General features: G+C 39.6%; 1 long non-coding RNA gene across 1 annotated transcript; it reads left to right on the forward strand.

The window, feature by feature from the left end:
• Positions 1 to 1,416: 1,416 nt before the first annotated feature.
• Positions 1,417 to 21,014, forward strand: LOC122733415. Its single transcript, XR_006353838.1, has 3 exons — positions 1,417 to 1,551; positions 5,829 to 5,972; positions 20,867 to 21,014. It is a non-coding gene; the product is annotated as an uncharacterized LOC122733415 (long non-coding RNA).
• The last annotated feature ends 1,658 nt before the right edge of the window (positions 21,015 to 22,672 follow it).

The raw sequence follows: 22,672 nt of genomic DNA on the forward strand, positions 1-22,672 counted from the left end.
TCTGATTCTGCGAATCTTCTCTGTGTTAACAATTGTCTAACAGTCTATCTTTCGGTGAAAATTGTCTTATGATCCATTGATAGGATCTGCCAAGTATACAATCAATAACAAGGAGATAGGCTAAAAACTTGTTTATTATTTTCACTGTATACAAGAGTCAATGAGCCCTGTCTGAGCAGCAGTTACATGCAATTCCAAGGTTGACGCTATACACTATGTACCATGTAGTCGGGAAAAATAACTGTGACTATGGTATATACTAATTGATGAATGCTTATAATGTGTAGCATAGTTGTTCCACTGTACTCCCACAGAATTTGCAGTGACTGCAAAAACAAGAAACTAGGTGATATTAGCTAATATCTGAGGCTGCAGATTTGTGGATGGACAGAACAAAAAAACCTAATCAGTTAGTATAGGGCCTGCAATTGATCTCAGCTTGATTTTGCAGATTTTGGCTAGTTACCTGACCTGCTCATCTTAAGGAAATGGTAGTAAGAAATTTAAGCCAGAAATGCTATCAATTTGCAGCTGTTGGACTGGTCCTATTTACAGAGTATTTGACTGATTCTTCTTGTCGCTTATCTTCTTACTAACTGGGGAATATATGGCCTATGGGCAATAGGGTTTTGTGGTGGATTGCCTCTGCAAGGGCCTAGATTTCTCTGGGCTGGTTTTCTATATTCAAAAGTTGACCAGTTTTTAACTCCTAGATATCAAGTCTTCTCACCTATCCTCAGCAGGAATTTCCCTATACCACTAAAATCATAGCAGGCACTGTGCTAGATCTTGGGGATATTAAAAAAAACTAAACAGACCCTTCCCTAAAGGAGATGAAATGTTATTGAGGAAATAGGTGAGCAGTATGGCACTTATATTTCTTTAAATGTTGTGGCATGAGTACTAAATAACATGACAGAGGTAAAGTTTGAATCCAGGTCGTCTTTTTCCAGATCTTTCCAATGTACCATGCTTCTTCTCAAGATGAACCTGGAGATTGTGAGATTAATTAAGAAGCTATTACAATAACAAAGAAGAGAAGATCTGAGAGCTTGAGCTTGGGTGGGTGGTAACAGTAAGGACAGAGAAGAGGCATTAAAAATGATCTGGGGGATTGGCTGTCAAGGGTTACCTAAGGGGAAGAAACAAAAGTAAAATATGGAAAGTGGTCCCCTGTAAAGACAAATTTTTTTCTCTATCTCCATATCCATTTCTATCAATGAAGGGGTTGGGGGGGAGGGCGGTGTGTGAAGGGGGAGGACTACATTTCCCGTGATGCTCTGGGGAAGCCTCCATCCATTGGGCTCTAAATTAACCCACTGCTAAAGGGAGGCATCAAGGGGCGGGGCCACGGTGGGGGCGGGGCCACGGTGGGGTCAGGGCAGGGAAGGCTAGGTTGCGGTTGCCTAGGAGACGGCCGCCAGTATCCAGCAGGCAGGCATCCTTCTCAGCCCTCAGGTGAGGGTGGCCTTGGGATAGAAAGAGTGGGAAGATGGGCTTCAGACAAGGCCCAACACACTGGAAATGCCGGGCTCTGTGGCCTTGAAGCAAGTGAGTGTGTGTGTATGGGGCCGGTATGTGGCTCCGTGAATCGGCTTAACGGCCCTCCTTTTCCTTTTCCTTTTCCTCTTCCCTCTCCTCCTCCCCTCTCCCATTCCTCCTCAATCCGCCCTCCCCTTCCTCTTCCCTTCCCATCACCACCTTCTTCTTTAACCCCTCTCTTTTCTCCCCTAACCTCCTTTTTTTCTTTCTCTGTCCCCCTCTTCCTTCTCCTCTACAATTCGCCTTTCTCTTCCCTCTCGCCAATTTATGCTGTACACATCTTGTTTGTATATAGTTTTTTTTTTCTTTTTTTTTTTAGTGAGGCAATTGGGGTTAAGTGACTTGCCCAGGGTCACACAGCTAGTAAGTGTTAAGTGTCTGAGGTCGGATTTGAACCCAGGTACTCCTGACTCCAGGGCCGGTGCTCTATTCACTGCGCCACCTAGCTGCCCCTTGTATATAGTTTTAAAATTTAACTTTTGTTTTTTCCACTTGACTAAAATCTGCCTTCTCCCTCCCCCCCGCAAAGATATACAAAACTCTTTAAAGAAATATCTACAGTCAAGTAAAACAAATTCCTGCGTTGACAATATTCCTCTTCCCTAACCCCTACCCCCAGAGTCTCAGTCTGCATGCTGAGTCCTCTCTCTGTCGGGAAAGTGGCTAGCATATTTCATCATTTGTTTTGTTGTTTGTCCTTTGTTTTTGAAGAGGACCAATGACATCAGAAGGCTGACATCTTGATTTGCAAGTGAATTGGATTTAAATGAAGCAGAGCTGGTGCAAAGTCATCAGCCTCACTCTCTCCTCCAGGGTCATGGGAGTCCAGTGTCAAGACAATTAGAGATGACCCTGGATGTATTTAGTGGGAGATCTTGGCCTTTTTTAGCTAAGTTCTTTCCCAGGTCTCATTTTTCAGCAAAATTGTAGGATAGAAAGAAACTCACACAAGCCATGAACATTTCTGTATATTGTTAATAAAACCCAGCAGGAAGAGAAAGAGAGATTCCACTGAAAATAACTTCAAAATACTTGAGAGTTCTACCTTCCAAAATAAACACAGGAAGAGAAGTGGATAAATGGGAAAAGTAAGCATAACAATATTTTTAAACTTTTGCAACGTCCAACAAAATTATTCTTAAAAAGCAGGTGTGGAGGCGAAATTTAAAGGCAAAATTCCTGAAGCATTAAAGAATGTCATTAAATGCAAAATAGAGAGATCCTTTACTTTTTTTGACAGCAAATACAAATTTGTATTTTTAAAAAGAAAACTTCAGGTTGAATAATGTTATAGAAGACAAAAAGCTTGAGAAACCAAAACCAGTGCTGTTGCTTTATGTACTTAATGTCAACATCTAATAAGGGATTTCAAAATAAAACATCACTTACATTACTTTTTTTGCCTTTCATTTGGTTTAATTTTTTTTAAGTTCTGACCCTCCAAGTCTCAGACAGTATCTGGGTGCCAGAATTGGTGGTTATTGTGTAGATGGGATTTGTATTTTTCCAGTTGAAAGGAGGAAATGATCCATGCCAATGAGTAAGTTGGGCTTTATCTGAGAAATGATCAAGAGAGTCCCTAAGATATACAGGATGGAGAAACAGCCTCCCACCATGAAATATTATAAACCATTATGTACTTATGTACATTATAAACATTATAAACCGTTATGTAACAGAGAGTATAAGACTTGCTCAACTCTCCATTGCTTCGAAGGATATTTTAGGGAATTTGATTGTTTTCTGAATGGTGTATAAGAATGAACTCTGGAGAAGGAGTTGGAAGAACTGAGGGCAAGTTCTAACTCTTAACTTACTGGTTAAGATACTAGTCTGGTCCCTCATCCTCTCTGACATTCACTTTCTTTCTTTCTTTCTTTTTTTTGACCTACATTACTTTTGTAGAATCATTTCCAAGACTAATGCAATAGGAAAATTAAAATAATCTTTACTCCCCTTTCAGTCTAATCTTTTCCACAAAAGATTATGGTCGCAAACTTGTACTCAGGTTTTGCTTATTTTTTTAAGCCATCAATCAAGCTGGACCATCCTCAGTTTAAATCCCATTATTCTTGGATTGACTGTAAGCTTTGTATCTATGAAAATGATTTGAAATGGGTCTCTGATCTCTATTAGAAGCATAAATGCCCTAAGAGCAATTTTAATTTACTTTTGGATTCTGTGGTGACTCCCTATAATTCTTTATTAGTATAAACCTGGAAGTTATTCTCATCCAGAATTGACTTCTTTGGTATATGCACATAAATGGCATCGACAACTTTCTATCACTAGCTTCTGAAGAGACCAAAGAAAAAATCCAGAAGGAGCAAGAGATGGGGAAAGGATAAACTGAGGAGTTGAGATGGGGGAAGAATTTTCTTTTTATAGGAAGGTAAAGTCAACACTTTTTGGGGAGGGGGCCGGGCAATGAGGGTTCAGTGAATTGCCCAGGGTCACACAGTGTCAAGTGTCTGAGGCCAAATTTGAACTCAGGTCCTCCTGAATCCAGGGCCGGTGATTTATCCACTGTGCCACCTAGTTGCCTCCTAAATTCAACAGTCTTAAAGAGATCATTTACTTTTTAAAAAGTTTTTGTCTTGGGATCATCATTTCTCTCTTTGCATCCTTCAAATGAGACAGCTAAATACTGGACTAAATACTAGGTTGGAAGTAGATGTCAGTTTACTAGGTATGTGACCTTCCTGCCTGTTTTCTTTTCTGTAAAATGGGATAATAACACCTTCATTTCCTACTTTACAGGTAACATATGGTAAAATGCTTTGTAAATGGCATAAAGCTTGATGGATATGTCCACTATTGTTTTCCCTTCAGTGAGCTCAGCCTTCATTAGTGCAAGTATAGCTCTCTCCATTGCTATAGATCACTGCTTTTTATTAATTTCTGTGACCCCAAATATTCCTCACCTAGTGAGTAACCTTGCGGCAATCTTAATATGCCTGATGTTTGGATGAAGGATAATCATCTGTCCCCACGCTGTCTAGGGGAATTATGTCAGCTTCATAATGCCTACAAGAGCTTTAGAAAATTCCGGCTTATCTTTGTGGAGGCTTTGTAAGGATATAAACACTATAACTGTCCCTCTGAGGCTGTCCCTACATTGCCAAACGAAATGAAATATTATTAAAGTAAGTGAAATTTGCATTAAATGTGTTTTGTGATTCTCCTTTGAGATTGAGATTTCTCTTCATTCACATAGTTGTTACCTTCGCTCAGGACTTTGTCAACTCTCATCTAGATTAGAGCAATAACCTCCTAACCATTCTCCTTATTTTCAGTTTCTTCATTTGCTAATCCATATTCAATACAGCTACCAAATTAAACTTCTTAAAATACAGGTCTGATTCTTCTCAAAAATCTTTAGCAGTTCCTTACTGCCACTAGAATAATAGTAATCAAAAGTCAAGAAACATTTATTAAGCACCTACTATGTGCCAGGCATCCAGCTAAGCTCTGGGGATACAAATTGGAGAAAACAAAAAGAGTCCCTTCCCTTGAGGAACTTAGAATCTAACGGAGAAGATCATCTACGAAAGGAACTGAAAAGGGAGGGGGGGCACCAGAGAGCACTTGGTGCAAGGGCATGATGTCCCTGGAGTGGAAACCAGTAGAGCAGCTGGTGGGAAATGACAGGCAAACTCCCCAGCCTGGCTTTCCACAATCTGATTCCTATTCTTTCACATAATTGTTGATAGTTTGCATTTTTCTTCTTTTGATTACTACCCATTCTTTCCCCTTTTTGCAGAGGCGAGGGACTATTGGTAAGGACCACTGTTATGGAGAATGTTAGACTTGGTTGGTCTGTTGATTAATTTTCTTAAATTTCTTTTTGTAAAATTCCCTATTATAGAAGGTGACTGTGGTTGGAGGAGAAGGAGAGATATATTGGGAAATGAAAGGGATGTAAAAACAATAGAGATTGGTCATTCTTTTTTTTCTTTCTTTCTTTTTTTTTAGTGAGGCAATTGGGGTCAAGTGACTTGCACAGGGTCACACAGCTAGTAAGTGTTAAGTGTCTGAGGCTGGATCCGAACCCAGGTACTCCTGACTCCAGGGCCGGTGCTTTATCCACTGTGCCACCTAGCTGCCCCGGTCATTATTTTTTAATCCCTGGCTTTTCATATCTCTTGACATTCTTTATCAGGGAATGGATCTTATTGTTGTTGTTCTTATATCAATTCCTTATATAAATTGTATATCAGACCTCTCTCATAGATAATTTGCTTCAAAGATTTTCCCCCTCAGTAACTACTTCTTTTCTATTCTAGCTGCATTTTATTTGAGCAAAAGCTTTTCAGAGGCTCACGGGTTTACAACTGGAAGGAACTCCAGAAGTCCAACCTCCGATTTTACATAGGAGGTATAACTGAGGCCCAGTGAGGTTAAATGACCTGCCCAAGGCCACAAAGATGGTAAGTATAGGAGGATTGTTTTACATATTCATTTTTAAATTTTTAGTTCCAGATACTCTCTCTCCCTTTCACCTGTCCCCCACCCATTGAGAAGGCAAGCAGTATTATATTCCATTATGCATGTGAATTATGCAAAACATATTTCCACATTAACCATGTTGTGAAAAAAAGCAAAAAAAATAAAAATAAAAAAAATAAAGAATGTGAAAAAAATCCATTTTTATGCTGAATGCTTTAATCTACATTCAGAGTTCATCATTGGAGGTGGATAGCATTTTTCATTATGAATCCTTTGGAATTATTGTGGATCAGAATAGTTAAGTCTTTCATAGTTGATCATCATAATAATATTGCTGTTACTTTGTTCTCCTATTTCTGCTCACTTCACTTTTTAATCAGTTCATACAAGTCTTCCCAGGTTTTTCTGAAACAATTTCCCTCGTCATTTCTTATAGCTTAATAGTATTCTGTTACAATCATATACCACAACTTGTTCAACCATTCCCCAATTAAAGAGCATCCCCTCAAATTACCATTTTTTGCCACCACCAAAAGAGGTGCTATAAATATTTTTGTTCATATGAGCCCTTTTCCTTTTCCTTTTCCTTTGATTTCTTTGGGATGCAGACCTAGTAGTGTTTTATAGGCCTTTGGGCCTAGTTCTCAATTGTTCTCCAGGACAGTTGGACCTGTGTGCGTTAGTGTCCCAATTTTTCCACATCCCTTCCAGCATTTGTCATTTTCCTTTTCTGTCATATTAGCCAATTTGATAGGTGTGAGGTGGTACCTCAGAGTTGTTTTAATTTGTATTCTAATCAATACTGAGGGGCAGCTAGGTGGTGCTGCAGTGGATACAGTGCCAGGCCTAGAGTCAGGAAGACTCATCTTCCTGTGTTCAAATCCAGACTCAGACCCATTACTAGCTGTGTGACCCTGAGCTTCCGTTTCCTCATCTGTGGAAAAAAAGAGCTGGAGAAGGAAATGGCAGCTGGGTGGCGCAGTGGATAGAGCACCGGCCCTGGAGTCAGGAGGACCTGAGTTCAAATCCAGCCTCAGACACTTGACACTTACTAGCTGTGTGACCCTGGGCAACTCACTTAACCCCAATTGCCTCACTAAAAAGAAAAAAAAAAAGAAAACTCCAAATGGAGTTTGTTCTGGGCCGGAAAAATGTCTCAACCTTTTTTTGGTTATGCTGCTCCAGAATTGAATTCTATATGTTATATTCCAGTCGTTTGGAGGGGGATGTTAGGATATTTGGGGTGGGCTGTAGTGCTTCCTTGCTCTGCCATCTTGGTCACAGGAGGTTGGGTTTGACCTTAGTTCCTTTTATTTCAGAGCCAGTGCTCTTTCTTTCTTTGTTTCTTTCTTTGTTTCTATATATTCCCATCTGGGTCTGATGGTGATGATTTGACTTGTCTGGCATGTGCTGCCTCCTCCTTCTCCCTCAGTGGGCCTGGCTGCTTCAACTAGGCTGGCTTGCCTTCCCTCTGGGTGGTAGTTGGCAGTTGGTAGGGATGACTGGCCCCTTCTCCACAGGAGCCATGTTCTCCACAGGTGTCTCTATGCCCTCCTGGGTGTGGTGTCTCCTACTCAGTCATCAGGTATGCCTTGGCCAATGGGTAGGGCAGGGAAGAGGAAAACCCCCCTCTTCTCCCCATGGGCATGTAGGCCACACTCCACAAAGTTGCTTCCTACCAGGGCTGCCTCAGGTAGTGAGCTCAGACTTGCAAGATCTGTCAGGAGTATGTATTCAAATTTTGGAAAAACAGACTGTTAATATAGTAATACCTCATTTCCTCCTTTATCTTAAACCTTGGATTCCTCCCACCCCTGACACCTTTGTTCCTAATCGAATGCTTTGGACACAAGAAACTATGGTGATTGGGTCTACTCTAAACTAGTGTGACATAATTCCATTCCCCTAGTTTTGCCAGAGCCCATGCCTCCATGTAGAAATTCCCCACAGTCCCTTGGTTATATGCTCATATGAATACCCTCCACACCTTTCTGCTCCCATTTGCTTGTTGTCTTCCCCAATTAGTATACAAGATCATTGAGGAAAGGGACTATCTTACCCATCATCTATCTTTCTTTCCTTTTTTCTTTCTGTCTGCCTATTTCCTTCCTTCCTTCCTTCATCCTTCATCCTTCATCCTTCATCCTTCCTCAAACATCTCATGGCTCCCTCTTCCTTACGCTCTCAGCTGAACATTTTGTCTCATGAAAAAAAAAACATAAATCAAAAAAATCGAAGCCATTCTCAGAGCTTTCCCATCTTCTATTCTTCTAATTATATCACTTATTTACCTTCCCTTTTTCTCCCCTCCTTCTATCCCCTTTCCTCCCTGTCTCTCATGAAGTAGACTTTTCCTTTGCCAAAGCAAACCCCTCTACATGTATCCTTGATCCCATCTTTTCCAGTCTTCTCTAGTAGGTGGTGCCCTATATTATCCCCACTTTCTCTTTCTAACCTTTGACCTCTCCCTATCTAGTAGCTTCTTTTCTAATTGCCTACAAGCATGCCCAGTCTCTATTCTTTAAAAATGTTACTTGATACTTTAATCCCTGCTAGCTACAGTACTATAGCTCTCCTCCATTTCTTGGTGAAATTCCCATAAGAAAGCCATCGACAATAAGTGCTTCTTCTGTTTCTCTCACTTGATTCTAAACCCTCTGTAAGCTGGCTTCCAACCTCATCATTTAACTGAAACTGCTTCCTCCAAAGTTACCGATGATCTATTTAAAATTTTTTGACATTTTATTTCTACATTGCCAAAATTTCTCTCAGCATCTGCTCCATCCTCCCAGAGAGCTATCCCATATAACAAATAGTATTTTTCATAAAAAGTATTTTATTATTTTCCAGTTACATGTAGAGATAGTTTTCAACATTTGTTTTTATAAGATTTCTAGTTTCAAATAACAAATGGGGGCAGCTAGATGGCGCAGTGGATAAAGCACCAGCCCTGGATTCAGGAGTACCTGAGTTCAAATCTGGCCTCAGACACTTGACACGTACTAGCTGTGTGACCCTGGGCAAGTCACTTAACCCCAATTGCCTCACAAAAAAAAATAACAAATAGTGTTTTTAAAGAGAAAAAAATCAGCAAAACCTATTAAAACCAAAAAATCCTGAAAATATAGGCACTGTACCACAACAGTGAAACTCTCACCTCTTAAAGGGATGGAGTGAAGGGGGAAGGGAGAGGGTGTTCTTTTTTTGGTTGATCTTTCTATTCAAATTAATGTAGTCACTTTGTGTATTGTTTTCTTGGTTCTGCTTACTTCACTTTGTGTGAGTTTATGGAAGTCTTTTCATACTTCACTGACAGCTATAGGGGCACCATAGTAGTAGAGCTCTGGGCCTGGAGTCAGAAACACTAGAACTCCAAACCAGCCTTAGATACTGACTAGGTGTGTGACCCCATGGCAAGTCACTTCACCTCTGTATGCTTCAGTTTCTTCATCTATAAAATGGACATAATAACAGCACCTGCCTCCCAGGGTTGTTGTGAGAATCCAGTGAGATAATATTTGTAAAGTGCTTAGTAAAGTGCCTGACACCTAGTAGGTACTATATAAATGCTTATTCCCTTCTCTTTCTTTCCTCACAAGCACATGCATAAAGAACTGGCCCTGGAGTCAGGAGGGTCTGAGTTCAAATTTCACCTCAGACGCTTACTAGCTATGTGACCCTGGGCAAGTCACTTAATCCCAATTGCCTCAAACATCCAGGGCCATCTCCAGTTGTCATGATGTATATCTTCCCATTGGACCCAGCTGGCTCTGGAGGAGAAAGTGAGGTTGGTAGCCTTGCACAGCCCTCCCTCACATAAATCCAATTCAGTGTAAGTCATGACATCACCCTGATGTCATGGTCCTCTTCAAGAATGAAGGACAAACCACACACATAACAAACAAACAAATACAGCATCGCAGCCTTGGCTATATAGTCGGCTTAGATTTTCTCTTTCTAAATTGGCTAACCAATGGCCAAGGATATAGTCATGAGGAAAATCTCCATCTGCCCAGGCTTCAGGACCTTGAACAGTTCCATGGCCACTGAGGTAAGTGCTTATGAATGCTTGTTGACTTGCTTGCAACTGACTGACACATTAGTTCCATAGCAGGCAGGAAGACTTAGAGAATTGCCAGCCAAGCCTTTGCCTGGCATCCCCAGAAGGGTGTTCCCCAGGGGAAGCCACAGGGATTCATGAACTTTCCCTTCTGTGCGGAAAGTGGTAGATATCACCACAAGGTTCACCATTTTGCTCTCCTTTCAGATGGGAGGGAGCTCACTGGGATACTTACCCTGTTCTTTTGCTTCTAATGCCACAGAAGCAAAGGTGCCTTTGAGATGGGCTATATGAATTCAGGCTCAAAGACTTTGGCTTTGATGGTCTCTTTGTAACTGTTTTGGCAGTAGCTAAGCTTTGATTCATCTTGAAAGCATCTAAACTAGAGGATGATCATAGAAATGATTAAAGTATTTAGCCCTTCAAATTAGATCAAGCAGGGGCAGCTAGGTGGTGCAGTGGATAGAGCACTGGCCCTGGAGTCAGGAGGACCTGAGTTCAAATCCGGCCTTAGACACTTAACACTTACTAGCTGTGTGACCCCGGGAAAGTCACTTAACCCCAATTGCCTCACAAAGACACCTACAAATTAGCTCAAGCAATATCCCAGCAGCAACAACAAAAGCCCCATAATATACATTTTTCTTAATAGGTTTGCTGACATTAAGTGCTTTGCAGATGAGGTAGGTACAGCAATACCATTGGTGTACTGATCAACCTTCAACTGAGGTGGTACCAAGTCTTTCTTCGTGCATGTGCATTAAGCTGATCACTCTAGGAAGGATGAGCTTGTCTTGTACCAGAGTGAGCCCAAAGTTCCTCTGGGCCAATGTTCCGTGACCCTCAGTCCACAGGGCTTTGATGCTGGGTTGGCTGTAACACCCAGCCTGGATTCTTAGAATCCAGGATTTCTGGAGAATGAGGTCTCAGACTAGAAACTCCACTCTCTGCATCTAGAATAGAAAAGCATGAAGGAAGAGGCTAAACCTGCAGGCACATTTCTCAAACCATGTGGCTGAGATGGGATGGAAGCAGGGGGAATAAGGAAACAGCCCTTAAGTTTCTTCCCTTACCACACAGAGTCACGTCTTATGAATGGAAGCTTTCCCTCTCAGATGGACAGGGATTCAGGAAAAGGCCTGAGCATGGTCATTTGGGCACTTTCAAAGACACTTTCATCTTTGCCGCAAATGGAAAAACTGAGCTCACATGCTAAAGATCTCCTCTGTCCTCTTGCATCTTCCACATGGGGGATGCCATCTTAGGTGGTCTAGACATGCTCTAAACCTTCATTTTACTATCTCCCCATTACAAAAATGTGCTATCCTCCACAAATAGGCAAGACTGCATTTGGAATGTGTTGTCCATGTCCCCTATCCAGAAAAATTCTCTGAGGTCTCCGGGGAAGCATAAACATTGACCCTTTGAACCTGCATTACATAAATACCAAAAGTTTGCTGAATCATTAGTAGTGTTATATCAGGCATATAGATGAGTACCTGCCTAGACTCCCCAGGCTGGGACAGTTAGGTGGCATAGTAGATAAAGCACCAGCCCTGGATTCAGGAGGACCTGAGTTCAAATCTGGCCTCAGACACTTGACACTTACTAGCTGTGTGACCCTGGACAAGTCACTTAACCCTCATTGCCCCACAAAAAAAGAAGAGAGTGGGAGGAAAGGAAGTTGAGGCACCTATTGTATACAGCCTTCTCGATGGGTTTCACTACAAAGGGCAGAAGATATATAGGGTGATAGTAGGGATGGAAGGATCAAGGGAGGGTTTTTTCAGAATGGGGATACATGGACATGTTTATAGGCAGTAGGGAATGAATCAGTACAAAAGAGAGACATTGAAGAGAAATTAAAGAATTGGGATGTCAGGGAATAATCTGTTGGAAATGGGATGCTGGTAGATGGGTTTTAAGGCCACTTTATCATGTTAGGGGTAAGGGAGGACAAAGTGTCAGAGGGTACCTGAGTGATAGAAGATGAGGAAGAGGGGAAAAGAGAGAATTTGTGGTGAGTGGCCTCAATTTTTTCTGTAAAATATAAGGCAAGGATGTCAGCTGAGAGGGCAGGGGAAGGGTGATCCATGGGAGATTTGAGGAGAGATGAGAAGGTTTGGAAGAGCCACTGTGGAAAGTGGGAGAGAGAGGGCTCAGTTGAGGTTATGTACCATCAATTTCTAGTGGATTCAGTCAGAATAGTGGCATGATTTCTCTTCTTTGCTCAGTAGAATGTGTATAGGAAGGATGGAAGTGATTCAAGGCTGAGGTTTGGCAGTCACATGATAAAGGGGCTAGGGATTCAAGAGAGAACATGTAGAGTCCAATGGGTTCACCAGTCGATCAAGATGAGCAGAAGAAAAAGTGGCTAGTGAAGGTCAGGTGGCTAGGGAGAGAATTGAGGGGTCAAAGGATTGGAAGCCATGATGTAGGGTTTTGTAAGTGAATGCAGGAGAGATGAAAAGTCAATTATAGTTGACTGTTATGGTTGGACAAGGAGATATAATTATGGTTGGATAAGGGGATATGAGTTTCAGAGCTGATGTGATCTTGAAGGAAGATGAATTTCTGGAGAGATTGATGAAGAACAGCCATGTGACAGAAAACAGACACTGAGACATAGACAAGGAATGACTTATCCAGAGTCATAAATCCAGGGCCCAAACCCTGATTGCTTGACTTGGAGTCCAGGGCTCTATTTTTATACTTTAATTTCTCTATTAACAAGTATTTATTTCCCTCCTTCTTGCCTTTCCAACCCACTGGGAAAAAAGAAAAAGAAAATCCCTTTAACTAATGTAATAGGCAAGCAAAATGAATTCCCGAATTAGCTATATCTAAGAATATAGATCTCATTGTCCACCTTGTATGCATTTTTCAGGAGATGATTGACATATTTCCCCATTTATTCTCTAGAATTCTGAATAGTCATTACATTCATTAGAATTCGTTTTTATGATGTTATCATAATATAAATTGGTCTTATGGCTCTTCACTCTATATCAGTTTATATAATTCTTCACAGGTTTCTCTGAAACTATTCCTTTCATCATCTCTTCTGGCGTAGTAGTATTCCATTACATTCATATGCCATAAGAGTTCAGCTATTTTTTCCCACAGTCAATGGATACCCCCTTAATTTCTAGTTCCTTGTCACTAAAAAGAACAACTGTAAATATTTTAGTATATATATATATCCTTTTTCTCTTTCTTTGATGTCTTTGGGGTATGGGTTTCATACAGTCAAAGGGCAGACATTGTTTAATGACTTCTTAGGCATTGTTCCAAGTCACTTTCCAGAAGCTCTTCTAACAGTGCATTAATGGGCTTATTTTCCTGAAGCCTCTCCAACATTTATAATTTTCCTTTTCTGAAGTCTTTGGTAATCTGATGGGTGTGAGATAGAAATACGGAGTTGCTTTAATTCGAATTTCTATCATTATTAGGGATTTGGATCATTTTTTCAGATGGTTATTAATAGCTTTGATTTCTTTGAAAGTTGCCTGTTCATGTTGTTTCCTTCTTTATCAATTAAGGAATGACTTATTCACATAAATTTGTATCATTTTCCTATATACTTTAGAAATGAGAACTTTATAAGTGAAATTTGCTAAGTTTCCTCCAGTTACCTGCTTGCTTCTAGTTTTAGCTATTTTAGTTTTGTTTGTGCCAAACTCTTTAAACTTTTTGAAGTAAAAATTGTCCATTTTATCTTGTGATCTTTCTATTCTTTATTTGATCATGGACTCTTCCCCTATCCATAGTTAATTAAGGGCAATTTCTTCCTTGCTCTACTAATTTGTTTATTTTTTTAAACATTCTAAATAATGTTTCTAACCCCAAATTTGTTTCTAGCCCTAACTCTAAATTAATTTCTAATGAATTATAACAGAAAAATAACTTTTAAAATAAAAATAGGGGCAGCTAGGTGGCGCAGTGGATAGAGCACCGGCCCTGGAGTCAGGAGTACCTGAGTTCAAATCCAGCCTCAGACACTTAACACTTACTGGCTATGTGACACTGGGCAAGTCACTTAACCCCAATTGCCTCACAAAAAAAGAAAAAAAAGAAAAAGAAAAGATGTTAAAAACAAGGTTTTGTATATCTCTTTTTATACTATAGTCAATTCCGGATAGTTTCCTCCTCACATTGACCAACCCTTGAAACAAAGAAAAGAGATAGGTAAAACTGACCAACACTGTGACCATGGCTGCTAGCATATGCAGTATTCCATATTGATGTATCCCAACTCTCTACCAAGAAGAGGGAAATGTCGGAGTCAGAGCCAACTCTGTTATTATTTGTCCTCAGTGACAAAGATTGGTTAGTACATTTCATTGGAGACCACCTTGTATCATCTAAAAATAACCAGGGAAAATGTGTGTATGTGTGTGTAAGTGAAGGTTGTATACACTGAAGGATCAAAGAAGATGGAGTTCAGTTACAAATGCTCCTAAGAAAGTTCAAGATAGAATGGGAACCTACTGACTCCTTTGCCCTATCATAATCCTCTTTCCCCAGAAATGTCTCATTTCTTTTCCTTCTTTGTGATATGTGTAGTCTTTTCTTAGGGCAGCTAGGTGGTGCTACAGTAGACAGAGAGCCAGGCCTGGAGTCAGGAAGACTCTTCTTCCTGAGTTCAAATTTGACCTCACACACTTACTAGCTGTGTGACCCTGGGCAAGTCACTTCACCCTGTTTGTCTCGGTCTCCTCATCTGTAAACTGAGCTGGAGAAGGAAATGGCAAAATACTCCAAGTGTCTTTGCCAAGAAAACCCCAAATGGGGTTATGGAAAGTCAGACACAACTGAGAAACAACTAAACAAGAAGTCTTTTGGTACTTAGATTTTTATTTATTTGACTTTCTGTCATCAAAGTGCTTCCTATTTTCCGGTGAATATTTCATTAAGTTTATAATATCAGCACTTACCAATGCTGCATGAGATTTCTGTATAGCCCTTCAATATCCAGTTTCATTATTTGTTCATGAAGTGACCTTTTCTCTCTAGGGCCTCTATTCATTTAGAGATTATCTTGGTAGTGTAAATTGAATTTCTCCCAAACTGCTTTCCAGTTTTTCCAGCAAGTTTTTGTCAAATAATGAGTTCTTTCCCTATTAGCTGGCGTCATTGGGTTTATCAAACTATAGGTTAGTAAATTGCATTTGCTTTTGTATGCTGTATGCTAATCTCCATTAATTGACATCTGTTTCTTTAGCAGTACCAAATCTTCTTGATGGTTATTGCTTTTTATGGGGTTGTTTGAGAGCCCCTTTCTTTTCCATTTTTTTATTGTTATTCTTGACCTTTTCTTCTTTCAGATGAAGCTTGTGCTCTGTTATTGTTTTTCCTATCTCTATGAAGTATTTTAATCCTTTGGTAGTTTGATTGACATGGCAATGAATAAATAAACTAATTTATGTAATTATCCTGTTTATTGACATGGGACTTAGGATAAATCAGGTGAAGCTTCTCTTGTCAGAAGCAAAACCAAAGATGACCAGATACAGGACAGAAATATCGAGGAATCAAGGGACTATTAAAGTTTAGATTGACCAACTAGATATCAGGACAGACACACAAGAAGTCAGGGGAGATAAAATTCTATAGCAGGAACATCATTTAAGTGCAGCTACTACCTGACTGGAGCCAGGAGGCAGAGATTACCCCAAAGGTCAGGACCATCATTTCAAAAACATCCCCCTTGGGGGAAGCTAGGTGGCACAGTGGATAAAGCACCAGCCCTGGATTCAGGAGGACCTGAGTTCAAATCTGCCCTCAAACACTTAACACTTTACTAGCTGTGTGACCCCGGGCAAGTCACTTAAACCCCATTGCCCGCCCCCCCACCCCCCCCCACCCCCCGCAAAAAAATCCCCCTCTACTCTCAAGAATATGACAAGCATCCAAGCTTACCCCACCCCACCCCACAAGGGAACTTTCCAGTTCTATCCTCTATAAAAGCTTTTGCCTTCCCTCTGTTGGAGGAGAAGGAGAATGTTTCTAAGACACCTTCTCCCTGAGGCGTGAAGTCTTTGACTTCCCACTTGGTCACTTTCTCTAGTGCCAAATAAAAGACCACTTTAATTCTAATTGCACTGTGTGTGAGAGTGTAATTCTTTATTGAAGAATACCTAAGGACCACCACAAACCCGCCCCCCCCATGATATTTATTATATGGGCTCAGCCTACCCATGAAGGAGTAATATTTCTCTGATTTAGTTCTGTTTTGAAACATTTTTAAACATTGTTTTGTAGTTACATTCACATAGTTCTTGTGTTGTTCCTATCTTGGTAGGTAGACTTCCAAATATTTGATATATTTTGTACTTGTTAATGAAAATAAATGGAATTTCTCCCTTTCTTCCTGATGAATTTGGTTGGGAACAGAAAGAAATCCTGATGATTTCTGTGGATTAATTTTATATCCCTCTAGTTTATCACTATTGCATATAATGCTGCATCAGGTTTGTCTGACAAAGTCCTCATTTCTCATACTCATAGAGAACTGAGTCAAATTTATTAAAATAAGAGCCATTTACCAATTGATAAATAATCAAAAGCTGTGGAGTTTTCAGATGGAATAATCAAAGCTATCTATACTTACTTACTATACTTAGTACTATACTTACTACTGATTAGAAATATGTAAGTCAAAACAATTGTGGGGTACTACCTCATACCTATTGGATTTGATAATAGGACAGCAGAGGAAAATGACAAATGTAGGGGATATGGGGAAAATGAGACATTAATGCACTGTTGGTGGAGCTGTAAACTGATTCAAACATTCTGTAGAGCATTTTGGAACTATGGCCAAAAGGCTATAAAACCATGCATACTATTTGACCTAGTGATACCACTACTAGGTTGGTATCGAAAAAGAGATAAAACCCAAAAAGTTAAAGGACCTATATGTACAAAAATATTTATAGCAGCCCCTTTCTTGTGCAAAAATTAAAATTGAAGAGACTTCCATCAATTGGGGTAGGGCTGAACAAATTGTGGGATAAGATTATGATGAAACACTATTGTGCTATAAGAAACGTTGAGCAGGGTGCTCTCAGAAAAACTTGGAAATACTTACATAAGCTGATACAAAGTGAAATGTACTGTATACAAAGTAACAAAAATATTGTAAGATGATAAACTGTGAATGACTTATCTATTTTCATCAACACAATGATCCCAGACAACTCTGAAGTATTTATGAAAATGTGATCCATCTCTAGAGAAAGAACTGATGATGTCTGAATATAGATTGAAGCATAATTTTTTAGTTTCTTTTTCTTAAGTTTCCTTTTGTTTGTTTTCTTCCACAACCTAATGTGGAAATGTTTTGCTTGACTACACATGTATAACTTTTATTGAATTGCTTGATTTCTTAAGGGGTGGTAGAGAGGGAGGAAGAGAATTTGGAACACAAAGTTTTTTAAAAATTGATGTTAAAAATTGTTTTTATATGTAATTGGGGAAAATTAAAATACTAAATAAATGAAGAAAAAGAAAAAATATAATGCTGCCTTGGTTCTGAATATATATTACTAAGCTTGTAAGGGAGAATCCATTTATTCTTGTGTTTTCTAGTGTTACTGTTTTGTTTTCTTTTTAATAGAAATGGGTATTTTGTAAAAATATTTTTCTAAAATTATTGATATAATCATGATTTTTTTTGTTATTGTTATTAACGTAGTTAATTATGTTCATAGTTTTCTTACTATTAAGCTAACCTAGAATTCTTGGTATAATTCCAGCCTGCTCAAAGTATATAATCTTTGTGATATGTTGCTATAGATTCTTGACTAATAGTTTATTTAAAACTTTTTCATCAATGTTCATTAAGAACATTGGTCTATATTTTTCTTTCTCTCTTTTGACTCTCCCTGATTTATTTGTCTATCTGTCTGTTTATTTTTGTTTTGCAGGGCAATGAGGGTTAAGTGACTTGCCCAAGGTCACAGGTGTCAAGTGTCTGAGGCCAGATTTGAACTCAGGTCTTTCTGAATCCAGGGCCTTTGCTTTATCCACTGTGCCACCTAGCTGTCCCCCCCCCCATTTACTTGTCAAGGATATGTTTCTATCATAGAAGGAATTTGATAGAAGCCATTCTTTTCATATTTTTGTAAACAATTTGTATAATATTGGAATTGGAATTGTTTTTTGAGTAGGCCATATTTTGCATATTGGCTATATTGAATAGGTCAATATATATTTGTTAAGTGCCTACTAAATGCCAGGCACTGTACTAAATTCCTAGAACACAAATACTAAAAAGAAAGACAGTCTTTGCCCTCAAGGAGTTTACAATTGAATAGGGGAGACAAATACAGCAAAAGTAGAGGACCATGGAGGTAAGGTACCTGATGGTGGAAAAGTCAGAAAAGTCCCCAAAGCAGTAAAGCCAGGTGAGAAATGTGATATTCCGCACTAAGCTCCCTCCTTAAATGGAGGTGTTATTCCCAAGAACAACTCCCCAAATCTGAAATAGTTTTAGAAAAAAAATTATTAGTACAACATGCAAGGGAACCCAAAACACAAGCTTGGGGAGACCCAAAACGAGAAGACTTCAGGTAGATCCAGGACCTGGGGGATCTCCAAATTCCTTGTAGCCATCTCCAGCCTTCCTGGAGAGTTTCTGGAGTCAGGATGACATTTGGGTATACACAGGCTCTAGATATCTAGACATCTATTAAAGAGGGTGATAATTATAAGTTTTCCAAACAATATAATCCAGCATTCTGTCACAGGGGTGGCTGGCAGTTTGTGGTGGTCCTTAGGCATTCCTTAGTAAAGAATTATACTCTTACACACAGTGCAATTAGAATTAAAGTGGTCTTTTATTTGGCACTAGAGAAAGTGACCAAGTAGGAAGTCAAAGACTTCACCCCTCAGGGAGAAGGTGTCTTCAAAACATTCTCCGTCTCCTCCAACAGAGGGAAGGCAAAAGCTTTTATAGAGGATAGATGTGGTATCCACTTGAAAACTGGAAAGTTCCCTGGTGGGGTGGGGTGGAGTGGGGTAAGCTTGGATGCTTGTCATATTCTTGAGAGTAGAGGGGGATTTTTTTGAAATGATGGTCAAGACCTTTGGGGTTATCTCTGTCTCCTGGCTCCATTCAGGTAGTAGCTGCACCAAAATGATGTTCTTGCTATAGAATTTTATCTCCCCTGACTTTTTTTTAGTGAGGCAATTGAGGTTAAGTGACTTGCCCAGGGTCACACAGCTAGTAAGTGTTAAGTGTCTGAAGGCGGATTTGAACTCAGGTCCTCCTGACTCCAGGGCTGGTGCTCTATCCACTGAACCACCTAGCTGCCCCTAAATATTCTCTCTTGCGTGTTGTTTTTCCTTCCAGTGGACTTAGATAAAAGCCTGCCAACTTTGAAAGTGACCTTTCTTTTTACACTCTGATTTCTCCCTTCTCTTTACCATTGCTACTTTCTTTTTTGAAGCTTCCTATTTTATTTTTAAATTTTTAAACATTTTTATTCTTTATGAGTGACAAGGTGTTCTCCAAGGTAAACAGAGAACTTTTGAAGGGGAAGCCCCAGTCAAAGCTCACCTTACTGCCTGCCAAATGCAAGTTTCCATCACTGACCCTAGGGTCCTCCTAAGTGAATTGATGTAGAACTAATGCCCATGTTCACCAAGGGTTTCCTGGTAGCTACCGGCCAGTCATAGGCCAGGTATCTTGGAAGAATGGAAGAAAAAGACAAGAAGAGAAAGATAAAAAGGGAAAACTATCAAATTTTAATTTACCAGTCTAATTTAACTAAATTCTTAGTTTTTAGCAACTGTTTACCAAGTCCTTCAGTGATCAAGTCAAAAGGATTACTCATTTGCCAGTTAGGGTGGCCTGGGCTAATTCTAACCTCTCATTCTCTTCCTGAGCTAAAGTCAAGGACAGTAGCTTAGTTTTCTGAACACTCAAAGTCGGTGACTTGTCTGTGTCCAACCTGAACCTTGGGGGATTCACTAGGTTCTCAGTGTGTGCAAAGTGATCCTATGTTGGTCAGTCTCAACCATGCTCAATCCTAGAATCACAGAGGCTTACTCAGCTTCCATGGTCTCAGAGAGGTTTATTCAGGCTACCACCAGGGATCCCACTCCTGACACCATTTTATTGTTCATGAGAACAAACCCCAAAATCTAAAATAATTTTAGAAAGAAATTTATGAGGTCATTGAGGAGGAGAAGGGGGGGGAGAGAGAGAGAGAGAGAGAGAGAGAGAGAGAGAGAGAGAGAGAGAGAGAGAGAGAGAGAGGGGGAGGAACAAAAGAATGGAGTTGTGGCTCCCTCCCCCAGGTTCTAGAAGGTTTATATTATATAGGCCTTTAACAAAGGTTTCTATCCACGAGTCACACATGAATCATTTGACAAAGGTATCCATGCATGAGTCACACAGGAATCATTTGACAAAGGTATCCATGCATGAGTCACACAAGAATCATTTGACAAAGGTATCCCACACCCACAAGTCACACATGAATCACATATACTTTAGTTAAACAATTTTACAGAGAGAACTTGAAAGCCAGGTAGACTGAGTAGATGTGAAAAAAAACCACAAAGGGAACACAAAATACAAGCTTGAGTGGACCTAAAACAAGTCCTGGGTGTGGTAACTCAAGACAAGAATGTTTTGGGTGGATCCAGTACCTGGGAGATCCCAAAATTCATTGTTATCATCTCCAACATTCCTAGAGAGTTATGGGGGTCAGGACAACATTATAGGAGCAAATAGTCTCTAGTTAGATTTAAGGGTATAATAATATGTTTTCCAAACAATATAATAAAGGTCTCTTTTCACAGAGGTTTGGAGTTCATGGTTCCACCCTGCAATCAGAAAGACAGAAGGTGGTGATGAGAGGACCAAAGCTGATAAGATCTTACAGAACAAGAGCTTTTCTCAATAATGAGCTTCCTGGGCCTGACAGAAAAGTCAGAGAAATCCCAAAGCAGCCAGGTGAGAAATGAATGTGTGATAGGATTTGCTTGTAAATCCATCTGCTCCTGAGTTATTTTTCCTCCTCCTTTGAGAGTTCATTTAGAGTTTGTTTGATTTCCTTTTTTGAGATTGGGTTATTTAAATTCTTTATTTTTTCATTTTGGTAATCCAGAAATTTTATATTTTTGTAAATATTTATACATTTCATTTAAGTTGTTGGTATTATTGACATATTTGTGCAAAATAGTTTCTAATAATATGTGTTTCTTCATTTGTTGTGAATTTTCTTTCTTCATGTATGATATTGGTCATTTTATTTAATTTTTTCTTTTTTTAGAAATCGAACTAATTGTCTATATACTGTATTTTGCTGGGATTTGTTTTTAAATAGCTCCCAATTTTTTTTACTAGATAATTTTTTTAAACTTTCATTTTTATTAATTTAGATTTTTATTTTCAGGATTTCTAATATGGCATTTAATTGAAGTTTCCTAATTTGTTGGGGTTTTTTTGTTTTTTAGTTGAATGCCCAATTTGTTTTATTCTTAAATAAAATACTGATGGGGCATATAAAGATGAAAAATAACACAGTCTGGGTCATGGGCTGGGGGTGTCAGTGAGAAGTGACAGAGATGACAAAAAAGAAAGAAAAAGAAGTTTAGAAGGGGATACATATAAAAATGGACTATTAATTATTAAGTGATTTATGTTAATAATAGCCAGCTATTAATGAAATGTACAACAGAGTGCTGGGTCTGGAGTCAGGAAGACCATTGTTCACATCTGATCTCAGGATCCTGGGCATATCACTTAACTGTTTCCTGCCTCAGTTTCTTCAGCTGTAAAATGTCCTAGGATTGTTTGAGGGTAAAACACCTTTTCCTCCATTAGAGTGGAAGCACCTTGAGAGCAGGAAACTGTGTAATCCCAATGAATTGCTGTGCTTTTACTTATTAAGTTGCCTTTCTTTGTATCCCCAGTGCACATAGTAGATGCTTAGTAAATGTTTGTTGACTTTACACACTTCAAAACTGCATGTGACAGAAGTTGAATTGCATGCATGTTCCCATTTTTCTCTCTTTGTGTGTTTGAATGTTTAGATTTCGTAATCCAAAACACAAAACAAAACATTCCCTTCAAAAACAGTCTTTGCCTTCAAGGACTCTATTAGTATAATGGGGGGCGGTGTAGAGAAGAGGGTACCAGGCACAGCCCAGAAATCAGCATGATCTAAGGTAAGACTCGAATGAGATTATGTACATTAAGTGTCTTGTAACCTTCGAAGCCCTATATAAAAGCCAGCTGTTAGTAGAATGTGAGAGTACAAATGAATGATGCAAAGCAGTCTTATAAATTTGATGAGAGAGAGGACATTTTCAGGGCTGTGTACAGGTAAGGCTTCATGAAGGAGGCCCCAAATGAACTTCGTTGTGGAGGAAAGAAGGTGATTTGACCAATGGAGATGGAGGAGAAAGGAGTCTATTTCAGGTATGGGAGACCATAGGAGCACAAGCATGATGTTGGGAGAGGGCGTGCAGAGAGGAAGTAGAGCACTGGGCACTTCTCTTCCAGGGCTAACTGGGAAGGGGGCAGGAAGCTGCTGTTCAGGCAGTGAAAGGGTATTTTGTAAGTTCTGAAAAGAGGCAGCAAGAATAGTAGAAAGGGCTTAT

Source organism: Dromiciops gliroides, chromosome X (assembly GCF_019393635.1).
Source record: "Dromiciops gliroides isolate mDroGli1 chromosome X, mDroGli1.pri, whole genome shotgun sequence".
Classification (NCBI taxonomy): domain Eukaryota; kingdom Metazoa; phylum Chordata; class Mammalia; order Microbiotheria; family Microbiotheriidae; genus Dromiciops; species Dromiciops gliroides.